Here is a 19,590-nt window from a genome sequence, read left to right on the forward strand (position 1 = left end):
ACCGTCAAGGCAACCTTGAGGAACCCTACGAGTATATACCAGTGTCCAGGTAATCATCCCCATTACGAACAGGTAAGACTAGTAGAGGGGTTCTAGTAGGGGGTGAGAAGAGGTGAAAGGTGTCTGCAGTGCATAGAGGTTTGGGTGGTGGGTGGGGCATTGGGGGAGGGGTTATAATTTTTTTTTTTTTTTTTTTTTATTGTCTTTATTTCGGGCTCTTTTGAGCCCGTGATGAGGGGGCGGGGGTCACAATGAATGAAGAATAGACAATCCCTCACAGCCACAGTGTCCAGAAACCACCCGCTGGAGGGGGCGGATGTGCTTATAAATGAATAAATAAACAAACATATAGAGATAGAGAGATAGATAGATACATAGATAGATAGATAGAGAGATAGAGAGATAGATACATAGATAGATACATAGATAGAGAGATAGAGAGATAGATAGAGAGATAGAGAGATTGATTGATAGAGATATAGAGATATGGAAATATAGATGTAGAGATAAAGATATAGATATAGAGATATAAATATAAAGATATATAGATATAGAGATATAGATATATATAGAAATGGATATAGAGATAGATAGAGATACAGTAGATAGAGACAGAGATAAATGTAGAGACAGAGACAGAGACAGAGATAAATATAGAGATAGAGAGAGATACAGATACAGAGACAGATATAGAGATATATATAGATAGAACATATAAAGAGATAAATATATAGAGATAGAGACAGAGACAGATATAGATATAGATAGATAAAAGATAGAGACAGAGATGGATATAGAGATAGTTATAGAGATAGAGACAGAGATAGAGATAGAGACAGTGGAGAGATATAGATATAGATATAGAGACTGAGACAGACAAAGAGAGAGACAAAGAGAGACAGAGACAGAGAGAGAGAGAGAGACAGACAGAGACAAAGAGCAGGGACAGACAGACAGTGACAGAGAGAGACAGACAGAGACAGAGACAGAGAGGCAGAGACAGAGAGACAGAGAGACAGAGTGACAGAGGTAGAGAGACAGAGAGACAGAGACAGAGATAGAGAGACAGAGACAGAGAGAGAGAGACACAGACAGACAGACAGACAGAGACAGAGATAGAGAGAGACAGAGAGAGACAGAGAGAGAGAGAAATGCACAAACCACCCAATCCACTAATCACATCATTACTTCAAGGTTCACGTCCAAGTGAATGAAATAGCCTAGCGGCAGTAGATACGAAAGAATGAGTATCGTCCACTACGAAATGTTTCCACACGGCGGAATAGATGGGCATGGTTTCTCTAATCTCATTTCTGACCAGAATGGTATTAGAGTTGGCAAGATTCTTTCAGAATTAATCAAGAATCTATGTTCCCTCTGCCAGAGAATAATTTGTCTTTTGATATTCTCCGTATGATGCTTTTTACTAAACAAAATGCAATGTTCTTATTAAACTTAATTGTCATTTATATTTTTAGTGTAATTTTTGTGTATTCATATGTATCTATATGCATGAGCGCTATTATACAAGAATACGTTCAGATGTTGTGAACGACCTTGGTAAACGTCAATGCGTATGTGAACGTATTCAGTGAACATGGGAACGTAATCTAGTTTGTTCAGTATTTCAAGCACGAGCACAGGAGGCGCTTCAGAAAAGAGAAGAAGATTGTCCAGAGCGATCTCCCGAGAATCAAAAATGTTTTTGGAATTTTTGATTTCCTTTGTCAAGGAGCTTTGGGAGGCTTGGACCCAAGGACTGCAAGAGGCGAAGGCCAAGTGTCAGAAGGCCTGGAATTGGGTTCAGGGCTGCGTAGAGGGACAGCGCCCCGAAGAAGAGCGAACTCCAATTCTTGAAGACCCAGGAAGCCCATCACAGGAGAAGAACAAGGACCCTCAGGAGGACTGTTTGCCTGGTGACAGTTCTTCTTCTCGAGAAGTCAACGCACAAGAGGTCAAAGAGGAAATCCAGATTGAAGGCTTGAAAATCAGCCCCAGAGAGGTCAAGGATTCCAGAAGCACAGTTTCAGAACGAAGACGATCTGGAAGTCAACGTGGTGGCCCTTCTCAGCGAAGGAACCACGTAAATACTCGGTGCCATTATATCCATCAGCTGCAGAGCTTCAATGACCAATACAGAAGGCTCTATGCGCGGGGCGTGAGTGCCACACAGCCAATGAACCTCTCCAACTACCAGGCATTCTAGGGCTACGTGCACAACTACGGCCAAAGAGGCTTCAACGGAAGGAGAGCACACCGCAGCAACTTTGGTTATTACTGAAGCAGCAGCACTCCAGTACGCAGGCATTTAACGCCAAAAGGCTCTACAAATTTTGTTTCCTTTAAAATGGTCACCAGTCTCCTGTACTAAGTCAGAAACCTCGACAAGGTCCAGAAAAAAGTCTTAAAAATCTTTTTGGGTGGAGCTTCAAAAACCCTAATTAGGGCAAAGGAAACAGTCCCATTTTCACATACATGTACATCGATTCATGTACTATATGTGTGTGTGTGTGTTTACTTCATTGTATTTACTTAATTACAGCACATAGTAAAATGGCTCTCCTGGGACTACAAACATCATAGTTAGTTAAAAAATTTCTGATGGTTTTAGATAAGATCACTATATTCTTCATCAGGGGGCTGGGACGCGTGCCAAAACTTAGCACCTGACAAGGTTGACCCTAGAACCCTGGAAATGTTTGGAGAAGAATAAGTGATACTAACAAAAAATAACGTCTAGTGATTGCAAATGAATAACTTTCATTGTTATCAGCACTTAGCGATTTTATTCAGCTAGAGGCTACTCTAGCAATAATCAAGACGCCATCTTGCCCCGAGACTGGCCCGGGACTGAATGAAATAGCCCGTTCATAGTTGGTGTGATATCTTCAATTCGCCCCACGCTTCCGATTAGGCACTGGTGGCGTCATCAGAAGCAAGCTGGTCTCGCATACCCTCAGTTGTAGGTTCGATTCCCGCATTTCTTTCCGATTCCCAGCAGTGACTGTCACCTGGCCCAACAGTCTCTAAAGTGTATAACAATGCTAAGGTGATGGCCTCTTCGGTCGTAGTAACTCGGCGCCTCCCGGCGTAGACACCTCACCACCACAGTACCGAAAAAGCTACTAGTATGATCACGAGACAAATACTTATCTACTGACGAGGATACAACCTTGTCTGTAATTATCATAACTACCCTTCCGTATGTCCTCTGAAATGGTAGGATGAATTGAACCTAGCTTTGTTCACGTGATGATGATGCTTTTCTTATTTGAAATGAGTTTAACGTTGATGTTAATTTGAATAATTTAGCAGCATAAAAGGCGACCAAATGGGAGGAGAAAAAGGACTGTGGAGCATCCTTTATGTATTTTCCCCCGACGAAGAATCGAATCAAGTCTTGACCATTCCTCTTACTAGTAGATAAATAGTTGTCATGTGTGTGTGTGCGTGTGTTTTTTGATATGGACCTATCGTATGTGAGGTAATTCAATGGTTTCTACAATGCCTGAGCAGAATCAGAGACTTTGTTCTATTATATTCTGCCTCTTACATGCCCTAATTAGAGGAGTCGAATCAAATCGTGACTATTCCTTTTACTAGTAGAAAAACAGTTGGTATGTGTGTGTGCATATGTTTTTTGATATGGACCTATCGTATGTGAGGCAATTCAATGGTTTCTACATTTCCTGAGCAGAATCAGAGACTTTGTTCTATCATATTTTGCCTTTTACATTCCCTAATTATGAAACGGCCTTGCTGTGGATGTGCTGTGTCTTGCGACACCGCTTCTGCCCCAGGGCAGTGGACAGGATGCAGGGATGACCCGTCATTCAGGAGGTGCCAAGATAAGAGGGAGGGAGGAGGGTGGAGGGGAGTGGAATATATAGGAAATGGAATGGGTGGGAGTGGTTTCTATGCCTTATGCTTTTTAGCTACCCCCCGTGTAGGGGGAAAAAGCCTTTGGTATATGTATGTATGTATGTATGTAATTAGAATGAAGGTCCTTTTTGTTCCTTTTTCTAATAATTCCCATGGGTGGAAAGCAAAACATATGAACAGCTGGGAGTCCACTGTTTCCCCTTCCTCCATGAAATTGTCATCAGGAAATATATCACTTCCGAGGTATCAGAAATTGTCCAACTTCCTGTGTACGAGAGAAAATGTCGCTTTACTTTGTACTGTATGTTTGTAAAAAAAAAGTCTGATTCTTTTTACTTGCTTATTATGCATGCAAGTTTGATACATTATTTCATTCATTTCTTTTAATTCTAAAATTCAACACTACGACTTTTTAATACTACTGAAAGTTGACTAATTTCATCTATGTGTCTGCGACCCTAACAACTTTATTATATCTTGTTATATTTAAAAAAAATCTCATTTTCTCATATTTTAAATTATTATCTTTTATCATTATGTTAACGTCATTCACCTCTGCCTTCCTACCTATCATTACGGGGAACGTCCAACATTTGCGGATGAAAACGAAACTTCAACAAAACAACAATCTGTTGAGTTGGGCTGAGTGAACTTGAGGGTCGCTTACATGCCCCATCGGAACCGTTACAGTAACGTTAATAAACGTTACAGTAACGTTAATAACATACAGTAAATTTCACCGGTACCTGTAGTTCTTCAGACATATTTTTCTTGTATACTGTTTATCTTATACTTTCAGTATGGTAATGACTCTCAGCTAAGCAAACTGACACAGTATTAACCAAATAAAACCTGCAAAGGAACCACATGTCAGAGATTCGTCGCGAACTTTTAATCTCTTCATTCCGGTCACGCCACCTCGACTGAATGTTATCGAAAACGTTAACCAGAATAACATCATTACATATCGCCACACAATCGAAGGGATACACGCATACTCGATGTGTAGTCTGGCATCAGGCAAACACCAAACTGCCACATTCAATCCAAAGCGCCTCTCGCAGTACCAAACCGTCAAGGCAAACTTGAGGAAGCCTATATACCAGTGTCCAGGTAATCATCCCCATGACGAACAGGTAAGACTAGTAAAGGGGTTCTAGTAGGGGGTGAGAAAGGGTGAAAGGGTGTCTGCAGTGCAAAGAGGTTTGGGTGGTGGGTGGGGCATAGGGGCAGGGGTCACATTTTTTTTTTTATTGTCTTTATTTCGGGCTCTTTTGAGCCCGTGATGAGGGGGTGGGGGGCACAATGAATGAAGAATAGAGAATCCCTCACAGCCACAGTGTCCAGAACCACCCGCTGGAGGAGGCGGATGTGCTTATAAATGAATAGATAAACAAACATATAGAGATAGAGAGATAGATAGATACATAGGTAGATAGATAGAGAGATAGATATATAGATAGAGAGATAGATAGAGAGATAGGGAGATAGATAGAGAGAGAGATAGAGAGATTGATTGATAGAGATATAGAGATATGGAAATATAGATGTAGAGATAAAGATATACATATGTATATATGTATATATATATATATATATATAGATATAAAGATATAGATATAGATATAGAGATATAGATATGTAAATATATATATATATATACATATACATATATAAATATATAGATATAGATATCTATATATCTATATAGATATATAGAAATATAGATATATATAGAAATGGATATAGAGATAAATAGAGATACAGTAGATAGAGACAGAGATAAATGCAGAGACAGAGACAGAGACAGAGATAAATATAGAGATAGAGATACAAATACAGAGACAGATATGGAGATATATATAGATAGAGACATATATAGAGATAGATATAGCGATAGAGACAGAGACAGAGATAGATATAGATAGATATAAAGATAGAGACAGAGATAGATATAGAGATAGTTATAGAGATAGAGACAGAGATAGAGGTAGAGACAGTGGAGAGATATAGATATAGATATAGAGACAGAGACAGACAGAGACAGAGAGAGACAAAAAGAGACAGAGACAGAGAGAGAGAGACAGACAGAGACAAAGACAGAGACAGACAGTGACAGAGAGAGACAGACAGAGACAGAGGAAGAATGACAGACAGAGACAGAGACAGACAGACAGACAGTAACAGAGATAGACAGACAGACAGACAGAGAACAGACAGACAGACAGACAGAGATGGAGATAAAGAGAGACAGAGAGAGAGAGAGAGAGAGAGAGAGAGAGAGAGAGATGCACAAACCACCCAATCCACTAATCCCATCATTACTTCAAGGTTCACGTCCAAGTGAATGAAATAGCCTAGCGGCAGTAGATACGAAAGAATGAGTATCGTCCACTACGAAATGTTTCCACACGGCGGAATAGATGGGCATGGTTTCTCTAGTCTCATTTCTGACCAGAATGGTATTAGAGTTGGCAAGATTCTTTCAGAATTAATCAAGAATCTATGTTCCCTCTGCCAGGGAATAATTTGTCTTTTGATATTCTCCGTATGATGCTTTTTACTAAACAAGATGCAATTTTCCTAACCTAATTTTCATTTATCTTTTTAGTGTCATTTTTGTGTATTCATATGTATCTATATACAAGAATACGTTCAGTTGTTGTGAACGACCTCAGTAAACGTCATTGCATATGTGAACGCGTTCAGTGAACATGGGAACGTAATCTGGTTTGTTCAGTATTTCAAGCTCGAGCACAGGAGGCGTTTCAGAAAAGAGAAGAAGATTGTCCAGAGCGATCTCCCGAGAATCAAAAATGTTTTTGGCATTTTTTATTTCCTTTGTCAAGGAGCTTTGGGAGGCTTGGACCCAAGGACTGCAAGAGGCGAAGGCCAAGTGTCAGAAGGCCTGGACTTGGGTTCGGGGCTGCGTAGAGGGACAGCTCCCCGAAGAAGACCGAGACCCGGTTCTTGAAGACCCAGGAAGCCCATCACACCAGACCCAAAAGGAACCAGGAAGCCTGAAGAAGTGTTTCAGAGGAACGGAATCCAATGCCAGTGATGAAGATTCTTCCTCGAAGAAGACAACACAGGAGGTTAAGGATTCCAGAAACACATTTCCAAAAGGAAGACGATCTGGAGGTCGACGTGGTGGCCCTTCTCAGCGAAAGAACCAAGTAAACATTCAGTGCCATTATATCCATCAGCTGCAGAGCTTCAATGACCAATACAGAAGACTCTATGCGCGGAGCTTGAGTGCCACACAGCAAATGAACCTCTCCAACTACCAGGCATTCCAGGGCTACGTGCACAACTACGGCCAAAGAGGCTTCAACGGAAGGAGAGCACACCGCAGCAACTTTGGTTATTACTGAAGCAGCAGCACTCCAGTACTCAGGCATTCAACGCCAAAAGGTTCTACAAATTCTGTTTCCTTTAAAATGGTCACCAGTCTCCGGTACTAAGTCAGAAACCTCGCCAGAACAGTTTCTCTACGGCGTAAATAAAGCCCAAAGACTAAGAAAGTCCAGAAAGCACGACAAGGTGCTGAAAATAAAGTATCGAAAATCCTTTTGGGTGAAGTTTCAAAAACCCTATTTAGGGCAAAGAAAACGGTTCATTTTTACATGTATGTACATGGAATCATGTACTATGTGTGTGTGTGTGTGTGTGTGTGTGTGTGTGTGTGTGTGTGTGTGTGTGTTTACTTAATTATATTTACTTAGTCACAGCATATAGTAAAATGCCTCTCCTGGGATTCGGTCTTGTTTTCTACAAACATCATAGTTAGTTTAAACATTTCTTCTGGTTTTAGATTAGACGACTATATTCTCCATCAGGGACCTGGCACGCATGCCAAAACTTTGCACCTGACAAGTTTGACCTTAGAACGGAGGAAATTTTTGGAGAAGAAAAAGCAATACTATAGAAAAAAAAAGTCTAGTGGTTGCAAATGAATAACATTCATTGTTATCAGCATTTAGTGATTTTATTTAGCTAGAGGATACTCTAGCAGTAATCAAGACGCCATCTTGCCCCGAGACTGGCCCGGGACTGAATGAAATCGCCTGTTCATAGTTGGTGCGATATTCTCTAAACGCCCCACGCTTCCGATTATGCGCTGGTGGCATCATCGGAAGCCCGCTGGTCTCGCATAGTTGTGGGTTCGATTTCCGCATTTCTCTCCGATTGCCAGCAGTGACTGTCACCTGCCCCAACAGTCTCTAAAGTGCAGTACAATGCAAAGGTGACGGCTTCTTCGGTCGTAGCTACTCGGCGCCCCCCGGCGTAAACACCTCGCCATCACAGTACCGAAACATCTACTAGTATGATCACAAGACAACTGCTTATCTACTGACGAGGATTCAACCTTGTCTGTAATTATTATAACTACCCTTCCGCACATCCTCTGAAATGGTAGGATGAATTGAACCTAGCTTTGTTCACGTGATGATGCTATTCTTATTTGAAACGAGTTTAACGTTGATGTTAATTTGAATTCTTTATCATCGTTAAAGGCGACCAAATGGGCGGAGAAAAAGGACTGTGGAGCATCCTTTATGTATTTTCCCCCGACGGGGAGTCGAATCAAGACTTGACCATTCCTCTTACCAGTAGATAAACAGTTGTCATGTGTGTGTGTGCGTGTGTTTTTTGATATGGACCTATCGTATGTGAGGTAATTCAATGGTTTCTACAATGCCTGAGCAGAATGAGAGACTTTGTTCTGTTATAATCTACCTTTTACATTCTCTAATTAGAGGAGTCGAATCAAGTCTTGACAATTCCTCTTACTAGTAGAAAAACAGTTGGTATGTATGTGTGCTTGTGTTTTTGATATGGACCTATTGTATGCGAGGTAATTCAATGGTTTCTACAATGCCTGAACAGAATCAGAGACTTTGTTCTATTTTATTCTGTCTTTTACATTCCCTAATTAGAGGAGTCGAATCAAGTCTTGACCAGTCCTTTTAATAGTAGAAAAACTGTTGGCATGTGTGTGTGCGTATGTTTTTTTGATATGGACCTATCGTATGTGAGGCAATTCAATGGTTTCTACATTTCCTGAGCAGAATCAGAGACTTTGTTCAATCATATTTTGCCTTTTACATTCCCTAATTATGAAGCGGCCTTGCTGTGGATGTGCTGTGTCTTGCGACACTGCTTCTAACCCAGGATGCAGGGATGACCCGTCATACAGGAGGTGCCAAGATAAGAGGGAGGGAGGAGGGTGGAGCAGTGTGGCCACTCCTTGGCTTTTTTCCCAATATCTTGGCATTTTTGCCATCAACTTGGAATCTTGGTAATAAACTGTAAATAATGAACAAATCTTGGATTTTTTCGCCAAATTGTAGACAATTGCTTAAAATATTAGTTTAATAATAGAATGTTCTCTTTGCCACCTAATAAAGTATGAGGTACACTATGTTAACAACAGAGGACAAATTAAGTTTTGAATTTTAATTCATGAGATTGTTGAAAAGTTAAGGCTGGAAACCACGACTTGGTCTTCTATGAGTTGACACGTTCAATACGTTTGAGACGTTTCTCTCCTAGTCCGCCAGTCTTCTCTAGCTCATAAGTCGTGCGTGTGTGGTATGTGAGACCTGTTGATAGTTATTCAACCCTACATGATTTAATTAGAAATCATTGTGAGTGACTCTGAAGAACCAGGGTATAGTGGTGATGTTACCCCACCAAAGAGAAAAGCGAAAGTGACGTGGTATCAGCAGGCATTTAGAAAGGAATGGATGGAGGAGGATGAACTGAAAGATTGGGTACAACCAGATCCTACTGACAAATATACTGTTTTGTGTACTGTATGTAGCAGCAAACTCAAGCATTGCAATAAGTCGTCTCTGATGGCACACAAAGTTTCCATGAAGCATGGAAAGTGAACTTCTTCAGGAAAAGGAAGAGCTTTTTCGATATGACTGCAAGCAGTTTCTAATAGAATTGTGCATGCAGATGAAAAAGAGGTTTCCTTTTGAAGAAAATAGCCTCATTGATATGTTAAAGGTAGTGGAACCAGCTGAAGCTCTTTCTACAAAGAGGGACTTAAAATCTCTTTGAAAACTTGCTGTACATTTTCCAACATTGATCAAGTAGGATGAGCTAGATTTGCTGCAAGAGCAATGGCGAGATCTTCTATATGCAAGAGACACACTTAAAGGCATAAATTAAGTCAATCTGCAACTGTTTTCTGGAATGATTTACTTTCAGTGAAAGATGGGAATAATTAAGAAAAGTTTAATCTTCTTGCAACATTTATGTGCATTTTATTAGCTCTGCCACACTCGTCTGCATGTATTGAAAGAAATTATTCCCAAATAAACCAAGTTAAAACTAAGCAAAGCAACAGACTACACACAAATACAGTTGCAAACCGTTTATAGGCCAAGCAAGCCATCACAAGACAAGAAGTGACTTGCCAAAAGTGGGAACCATCTATTTCATTAATCAAAGATGTAAAGTTGGGTCACTGTCACAAGAAGAGATATAAAGAGAGGGAAGAGTCCAGGAAGAAGAGTAACACAGGAACTTTATATCATAGTGAAGCCGATGATGTTGATGATGAGGAATTAGAGGAGGACCCTATGCCAATATCCTTCTTCCTGCAATAATACCATTGTCTGTAAAATATTTGGTGAGTAGAACTTTCTCTTCTAACTAAATTTCCTATTCTAAATAAGCCACAATCCATTTCAAGAGCCATGTCACCTTGTTTTTCGCAAGTATCTATAAAAAATAATCCTTGGATTTTCTTGGATTTTTTCGTAGTGTCATCTTGGCATTTTTACATTTTGTGAGTGGCAACACTGGTGGAGGGGAGTGGAATATATAGGAAATGGAATGGGTGGGAGTGGTTTCTATGCCTTTTTCTTTTTGGCTACCCCACGTGTAGGGGGGAAAAGCCTTTGGTATATGTATGTATGTATGTAATTATAATGAAGGTCCTTTTTGTTCCTTTTTCTAATGATTCCCATGGGTGGAAAGCAAAACATATGAACAGCTGGGAGTCCTCTGTTTCCCCTTCCTCCAGGAAATTGTCATCATGAAATGTATCACTTCCGAGGTATCAGAAATTGTCTAACTTCCTGTGTACGAGAGAAAATGTCGCTTTACTTTGTATGTTTGTAAAAAAAAAGTCTGATTCTTTTTACTTGCTGATGATGCATGCAAGTTTGATACATTATTTCGTTCATTTCTTTTATTTAAAGATTCAACATTAAGACTTTTTAATACTACTGAAAGTTGACTAATTCTATTTATGTGTCTGCGACCCTAACAACTCTGTTATCTCTTATTATACTTGAAAAATCTCATTTTCTCATTTTTTAAATTGATTATCTTTTATCATTATGTGAACGTCATTCACCTCTGCCTTCCTACCTATCATTACTGGGAACGTCCAACATTTGCGGATGAAAACGCAGCTACAACAAAACAACAATCTGTTGAATTGGTCTGAGTGAACATGAGGGTCGCTTACATGCCCCATCGGAACCGTTACAAAAACGTTAATAAACGTTACAGTAACGTTAATAACATACAGTAAATTTCACCGGTAACTGTAGTTCTTCAGACTTATTTTTCTTGTATACTGTTTATCTAATACAGTATGGTGATGACTCTCAGCTAAGCAAAGTGACACAGTATTAACCAAATAAAACCTGTAAAGGAACCACATGTCAGCGATTCGTCGCGAACTTTTAATCTCTTCATTCCGATTGCGCCACCTCGACTGAATGTTATCGAAAACGTTAACCAGAATAACACCATTACATATCGCCACACAATCGAAGGGTTACACGCATACTCGATGTGTAGTCTGGCATCAGGCAAACACCAAACTGCCACATTCAATCCAAAGCGCCTCTCGCAGTACCAAACCGTCAAGGCAAACTTGAGGAACCCTATATACCAGTGTCCAGGTAATCATTCCCATTACGAACAGGTAAGACTAGTAAAGGGGTTCTAGTAGGGGATGAGAAAGGGTGAAAGGGTGTCTGTAGTGCAAAGAGGTTTGGGTGGTGGGTGGGGCATAGGGGCAGGGGTCATAATTTTTTTTTTTTTTTTAATGTTCTTTATTGTCTTTATTCGGGCTGTTTTGAGCCCGTGATGAGGGGGCGGGGGTCACAATGAATGAAGAATAGAGAATCCCTCACAGCCAGTGTCCAGAACCACCCGCTGGAGGAGGCGGATGTGCTTATAAATGAATAAATAAACAAACATATAGAGATAGAGAGATAGATAGATACATAGATAGATATATAGAGAGATAGAGAGATAGATACATAGATAGAGAGATAGATAGAGAGATAGAGAGATAGATAGAGAGATAGATTGATTGATAGAGATATAGAGATATGGAAATATAGATGTAGAGATAAAGATATAGATATCTCGTAGATATATAGATATAAAGATACAGTTGTAGATATATAGATATAGATATGTAAATATATATATAGATATATATATAGATATAGATATCTATATATCTATATATAGAAATGGATATAGAGATAAATAGAGATACAGTAGATAGAGACAGAGATAAATGTAGAGACAGAGACAGAGACAGAGATAGAGAGAGATACAGATACAGAGACATATATAGATAGATATAGAGATAGAGACAGACACAGAGATAGATATAGATAGATATAAATATAGAGACAGAGATAGATATAGATATAGTTATAGAGATAGAAACAGAGATAGAGATAGAAACAGTGGAGAGATATAGATATAGATATAGAGACAGAGACAGACAGAGACAGAGAGAGACAAAGAGAGACAGAGACAGAGAGAGAGAGACAGACAGAGACAAAGACAGAGACAGACAGACAGTGACAGAGAGAGACAGACAGAGACAGAAAGAATGACAGACAGAGACAGAGACAGACAGACAGACAGTAACAGAGATAGACAGACAGAGACAGAGAGAGAGACAGACAAACAGAGACACAGACAGACAGACAGAGATAGAGAGAGACAGAGAGAGAGAGAGAGAGATGCACAAACCACCCAATCCACTAATCCCATCATTACTTCAAGGTTCACGTCCAAGTGAATGAAATAGCCTAGCGACAGTAGATACGAAAGAATGAGTATCGTCCACTACGAAATGTTTCCACACGGCGGAATAGATGGGCATGGTTTCTCTAGTCTCATTTCTGACCAGAATGGTATTAGAGTTGGCAATATTCTTTCAGAAGTAATCAAGAATCTATGTTCCCTCTGCCAGGGATAATTTGTCTTTTGATCTTCTCCGTATGATGCTTTTTACGAACCCAGATGCAATGTTCCTATTTCACCTACTTTTCAGTGATCTTTTTAGTGTCATTTTTGTGTATTCATATGTATCTATATGCTTGAGCGCTAATATACAAGAATACGTTCAGCTGTGAATGACCTTGGTAAACGTCATTGCTTATGTGAACGTGTTCAGTGAACATGGGAACGTAATCTGGTTTGTTCAGTATTTCAAGCACGAACACAGGAGGCGTTTCAGAACACAGAAGAAGATTGTCCAAAGCGATCTCCCGAGAATCAAAAATGTTTTTGGCATTTTTGATTTCCTTTGTGAAGGAGCTTTGGGAGGCTTGGACCCAAGGACTGCAAGAGGCGAAGGCCAAGTGTCAGAAGGCCTGGACTTGGGTTCGGGGCTGCGTAGAGAGAGAGCACCCCAAAGAAGACCGAGACCCGGTTCTTGAAGACCCAGGAAGCCCATCACACCAGACCCAAAAGGAACCAGGAAGCCTGAAGAAGTGTTTCAGAGGAACGGAATCCAATGCCAGTGATGAAGATTCTTCCTCGAAGAAGACAACACAGGAGGTTAAGGATTCCAGAAACACATTTCCAGAAGGAAGACGATCTGGAGGTCAACGTGGTGACCCTTCTCAGCGAAAGAACCACGTAAACACTCGGTACCATTATATCCATCAGCTGCAGAGCTTCAATGACCAATACAGAAGACTCTATGCGCGGAGCTTGAGTGCCACACAGCCAATGAACCTCTCCAACTACCAGGCATTCCAGGGCTACGTGCACAACTACGGTCAAAGAGGCTTCAATGGAAGGAGAGCACACCGCAGCAACTTTGGTTATTACTGAGGTAGCAGCATTCCAGTACTCAGGCATTCATCGCCAAAAGGTTCTACAAATTTTGTTTCCTTTAAAACCTCGTCAGACCAATTTATTTACGACGGAAATAAAGCCCAAAGACTAAGAAAGTCCAGAAAGCACGACAAGGTCCAGAAAAAAGTCTTAAAAATCTTTTTTGGGTGGAGCTTCAAAAACCCTAATTAGGGCAAAGGAAAGAGTCCCATTTTCACATGCATGTACATGGAATCATGTACTATATATGTGTGTATGTGTTTACTTAATTATATTTACTTAATTAGAGCACATAGTAAAATGGCTCTCCTGGGACTCGGTCTCGTTTTCTACAAACATCATAGTTAGTTTAAAAATTTCTTGTGTTTTTAGATAAGACCACTATATTCTCCATCAGGGGCCTGGGACGCGTGCCAAAACTTAGCACCTGACAAGGTTGACCCTAGAACCCTGGAAATTTTTGGAGAAGAAAAAGTAATACTCTCAAAAAATAACGTCTGGTGGTTGCAAATGAATAACTTTTATTGTTATCAGCATTTAGCGATTTTATTCAGCTGGAGGCTACTCTAGCAGTAATCAAGACGCCATCTTACCCCGAGACTGCCCCCGGGACTGAATGAAATCGCCTGTTCATAGTTGGTGCGATATCTATAATTCGCCCCACGCTTCCGATTATGCGCTGGTGGCGTCATCGTAAACACGGTGGTCTCGCATACCCTCAGTTGTGGGTTCGATTCCCGCATTTCTCTCCGATTGCCAGCAGTGACTGTCACCTGCCTCAACAGTCTCTAAAGTGCATAACAATGCAAAGGTGACGGCTTCTTCGGTCGTAGCTACTCGGGGCCTCCCGGCGTAAACACCTCACCATCACAGTACCGAAAAAGCTAATAGTATGATCACAAGACAAATGCTTATCTACTGACGAGGATACAACCTTGTCTGTAATTATTATAACTACCCTTCCGCAAGTCCTCTGAAATGGTAGGATGAATTGAACCTAGCTTTGTTCACGTGATGATGATGCTATTCTTATTCGAAACGAGTTTAACGTTGATGTTAATTTGAATTCTTTATCATCGTTAAAGGCGACCAAATGGGCGGAGGAAAAAGACTGTGGAGTATCCTTTATGTATTTTCCCCCGACGGCGAGTCGAATCAAGACTTGACCATTCCTCTTACTAGTAGATAAACAGTTGTCATGTGTGTGTGTGTGCGTGTGTTTTTTGATATGGACCTATCGTATGTGAGGTAATTCAATGGTTTCTACAATGCCTGAGCAGAATCAGAGACTTTTGTTATAATCTACCTTTTACATTCTCTAATTAGAGGTGTCAAATCAAGTCTTGACAATTCCTCTTACTAGTAGAAAAACAGTTGGTATGTATGTGTGCTTGTGTTTTTGATTTGGACCTATTGTATGCGAGGTAATTCAATGGTTTCTACAATGCCTGAACAGAATCAGAGACTTTGATCTATTATATTCTGTCTTTTACATTCCCTAATTAGAGGAGTCGAATCAAGTCTTGACCAGTCCTCATATTAGTAGAAAAACAGTTGGTATATGTGTGTGCTTGTGTTTTTTGATATGGACCTATTGTATGTGAGGTAATTCAGTGGTGTCTACAATGCCTGAGCAGAATCAGAGACTTTATCTTATTATATTCTGCTTTTTACATGCCCACTGCTCTTTTGATAGCGCAATGGGCTAAGTCACTGGTCACTTATCACGTTTGAGCTGGGTTCGAGTCCTTAGGCTAACCATGTATCAGTTCCCGTATATATGTTTTCATCGAGCTCCTCGTCAGTCTCGACTGTGATGGCATAGGATTAATATGGTTGAAAAGGTGAATACGGTATATATATATATATACATATATATATATATATATATATATATATATATATATATAAATATATATAAATAAATACATAGATATACCAAAGGCTTTTTCCCCCAACACGGGGGTAGCCAAAAAGAAAAAAGGCATAGAAACCACTCCCACTTATTCCATTTCCTATATATTTCAGTCCCCTCCACCCTCCTCCCTCCCTCTTATCTTGGCACCTCCTGGATGACGGGTCATCCCTGCATCCTGTCCACTGCCCTGGGTCAGAAGCAGTGTCGCAAGACACAGCACATCCACAGCAAGGCTGCTTCATAAATTCGGCGACCCCCTCTCTCCGTCCCCCCATGCAGAAAAGGAGAAGACGGGGAGAAATCCCTTCGGGCTGCGTCAAATTTTTTCTCATACATACTTCCTCACACCCCATCCCCCACCCACTCCCCCTCATGCATCACAGCATCATCTATACACAACCCCTCTCCATTCACCCCTATCTTCTGTCCTCTCCCGTCCTTCCTCCACAGACATTCCTCTCTTTTGTAATGCCCCTTTCACCCCATCCATCCATCTCATCCTAGGACGCCCCCTCATACTCACTCCTTCCACCTCTGCCTTCCACACTTCTTTTACCAGTCTTTCTTCACTCATTCTTTCCATGTGTCCAAACCATCCTAATACTCTTTCATCAACCCTATCTCCCAGCTCCTTTTCCACTCCTGTTCTCCTCCTCACCTCCTCATTTCTCACTCTATCCAGCCTAGTAACCCCTATCATACTTCTCAGACAATTTCTCTCAAACACATTCAAACTCCTTCTCTCTTCCTCTCTCATGTTCCATGATTCTGCCCCGTACAATGCAGTTGGCACAACCACTCCTTCATATAACCTCCTCTTAGCATCCATTCCCAGATGTCTATTTCTCATTATACTTTTGAATCCACCAAGGCATGTACTCGCTTCTCTCAATCTACATTCTACCTGCACCCCCACTCCTCCCTTGCCTGCCACATTCGCACCCAAGTATCTAAAACTATCCACTTCCTTCAGTCTTTCACCCTTGATGCTCACTTCCAGCCTGCTGTCACTCTCTCCCCTCGTACATCTCATCCCTTACTTTTGCCCACATTTATATATACATAAATATATATGTTTATATATATATTTATATATATATATATATATATATATATATATATATACATACATACATACATATACCAAGGCTTTTTCCCCCTTACAGGGGGGGTAGCCAAAAAGAAAAAGGCATAAAATCATTCCACACCCTGAATGACGGGTTATCCCTGCACCTTGTCCACTGCCCTGGGTCAGAAGCAGTGTCGCAAGACACAGCACATCCACAGCAAGGCCGCTTCATTAAATCGGCGACCCCCCAACATCATCCATATACAACCATTCTCCATTCACCCCTGTCTTCTGTCCTCTCCTGTCCTTCCTCAACAGACATTCCCCTCTTCCCCAAAGCCCCCTTCACCCCATCCATCCACCTCATCCTAGGACGTCCCCTCATGTTCACTCCCTCCACATCTGCCTTCCACACCTCTTTTACTATTCTTTCTTCACTCATTCTTTCCATGTGTCCAAACCATCCTAATATTCTTTCATCAACCCTATCTCCCAGCTCCTTTTCCACCCCTGTTCTCCTCCTCACGTCCTCATTTCTCACTCTATCTAGCCTAGTCACCCCCATCATACTTCTCAGACACCTCATCTCAAACACATTCAAACTCCTTCTCTCTTCTTCTCTTATGTTCCATGTTTCTTCCCCAAACAGTGCTGTTGGCAAAATCACTCCTTCATACAGTCTCCTCTTAGCATCCATTCCCTAATGTCTATTCCTCATTACACTCTTTAATCCACCAAGGCATTTACTCGCTTCTCTCAATCTACATTCTACCTCCACCTTCACTCCACCTTTCCCTGCCACATTTGCACCCAAGTATCTAAAACTATCCACTTCCTGCAGTCGCTCTCCTTTAATGCTCACTTCCAGTCTACTGCCACTTTCACCCCTTGTACATCTCATCACCTTACTTTTACCCACATTTATCTTTAGCTTTCTTCTATCACATACTCTCCCAAACTCTGCCACCAGCTTCCTCAATCCCTTCTCCGATCCTGCCACAAGCGCAGTGTCGTCCGTAAACAACAGCTGGCTCACCTCCCACTTTTCTCCATTTTCTTTAACCATCTCCAATCCCTGACCCACTACCCTAGCATTCACCTCTCGCACCACCCCATCCATGTATAAGTTGAACAGCCAGGGCGACATAACGCATCCTTGACGAAGTCCCACCTTTACCTCGAACCACTCACTCTCTCCATTTCCAATCCTGACACAAGCTCTACTATTCTCATAAAAACTCTTGACAGCTCCGAGAAGCTTTCCTCCTATCCCATATATCTGCATAACCTTCCACAGTGCCTTACTGTCTACCCTATCATAAGCCTTTTTCAGATCCATAAAAGCCCAAAAAAACATCCTTCCCCTTTCCTATAGCTTTCTCACATATCTGTCTTACCACAAAGATCTGATCTACACAACCTCTACCTGTCCTAAATCCACACCAACTACTCCTTCTGTTCCTCTCCTAATCCTCTCAATCAAGATCCTCCCATAAGCCTTCCCAACTACACTCAACAAGCTAATCCCTCTGAAACTACTACATTCACACTTGTCCCCTTTTCCCTTGTGAAGAGGAACTATACAGGCACTCCTCCAGTCCTCCGGCACTCAACAAAGGATTACAAAGGCGGAGCATGCCGACAGGAGACCTTTTGATCCATATCTAGGTCGGATGCAAAAAAAAAAAAAAAAAAAAAAAAAAAAATCATATTAATAATAAATTAAAACTATAATAATGTAAAAATAACAAATAAAATACATAAATAAATGCATAGGTATAGTTGAATAACAAACAAAAAGGTAAATAGTAAATAATTATAAATTGACATATAACTAATAATAAATGAAAATCAGACAGACAAATTATAACAAAACAAAAACAAATAATATAACATAAATTATAATCATTACAGCATCTTACTTAGGTATTTATCTAAATGATTCTTAAAGCTTCGAACTGAACTACATTGCACTACCTGTGCAGGAAGTTTATTCCATTCATTAACTACACGGTTGGCAAAGTTGTTTCTACCTACTTCCAAATTGAATCTATTTCCGGACAGTTTGAGACCATTGTTTCTTGTCTGGTTCTCATTCAATGTGAAAATTTGGTCACTTTTGATGTTGTCAATTCCCTTTAAAATCTTAAAGACCTGTATCAAGTTACCTCTGAGTCTACGCTTTTTTAGGGAAAACAGATTCATGTGCTTAAGTCGATTTTCGTATGATTTATTTTTGATATTTGGAATCAGTTTTGTGGCTTGCCGTTGTACTTTTTCCAGTCTGTCAATGCCTTTAATGAGATTCGGTGACCATACGGAAACAGGATATTCCAAATGTGGACGAACTAACGATTTATATAGCTTGTTAATGAGTGATGGACTTTTGAAATCAAAAGATCGCGCAATCAATCCCAGAATCTTATTTGCTTTCTCAGAAGCTGAAATACACTGCTTGGATGATTTGAGGTCGTTACTGATAATTACGCCGAGATCTTTTTCACTATCCACTTTTGTTAACGAATTTCCAAATAAGTTGTAATCGTACTTACTGTTATTTTTACCTATGTGCATTACCTTGCATTTACTTGTGTTA

Source organism: Oratosquilla oratoria, chromosome 38 (genome assembly GCF_046742065.1).
Source record: "Oratosquilla oratoria isolate Oo_2021 chromosome 38, ASM4674206v1, whole genome shotgun sequence".
NCBI classification, from domain to species: Eukaryota; Metazoa; Arthropoda; class Malacostraca; order Stomatopoda; family Squillidae; genus Oratosquilla; species Oratosquilla oratoria.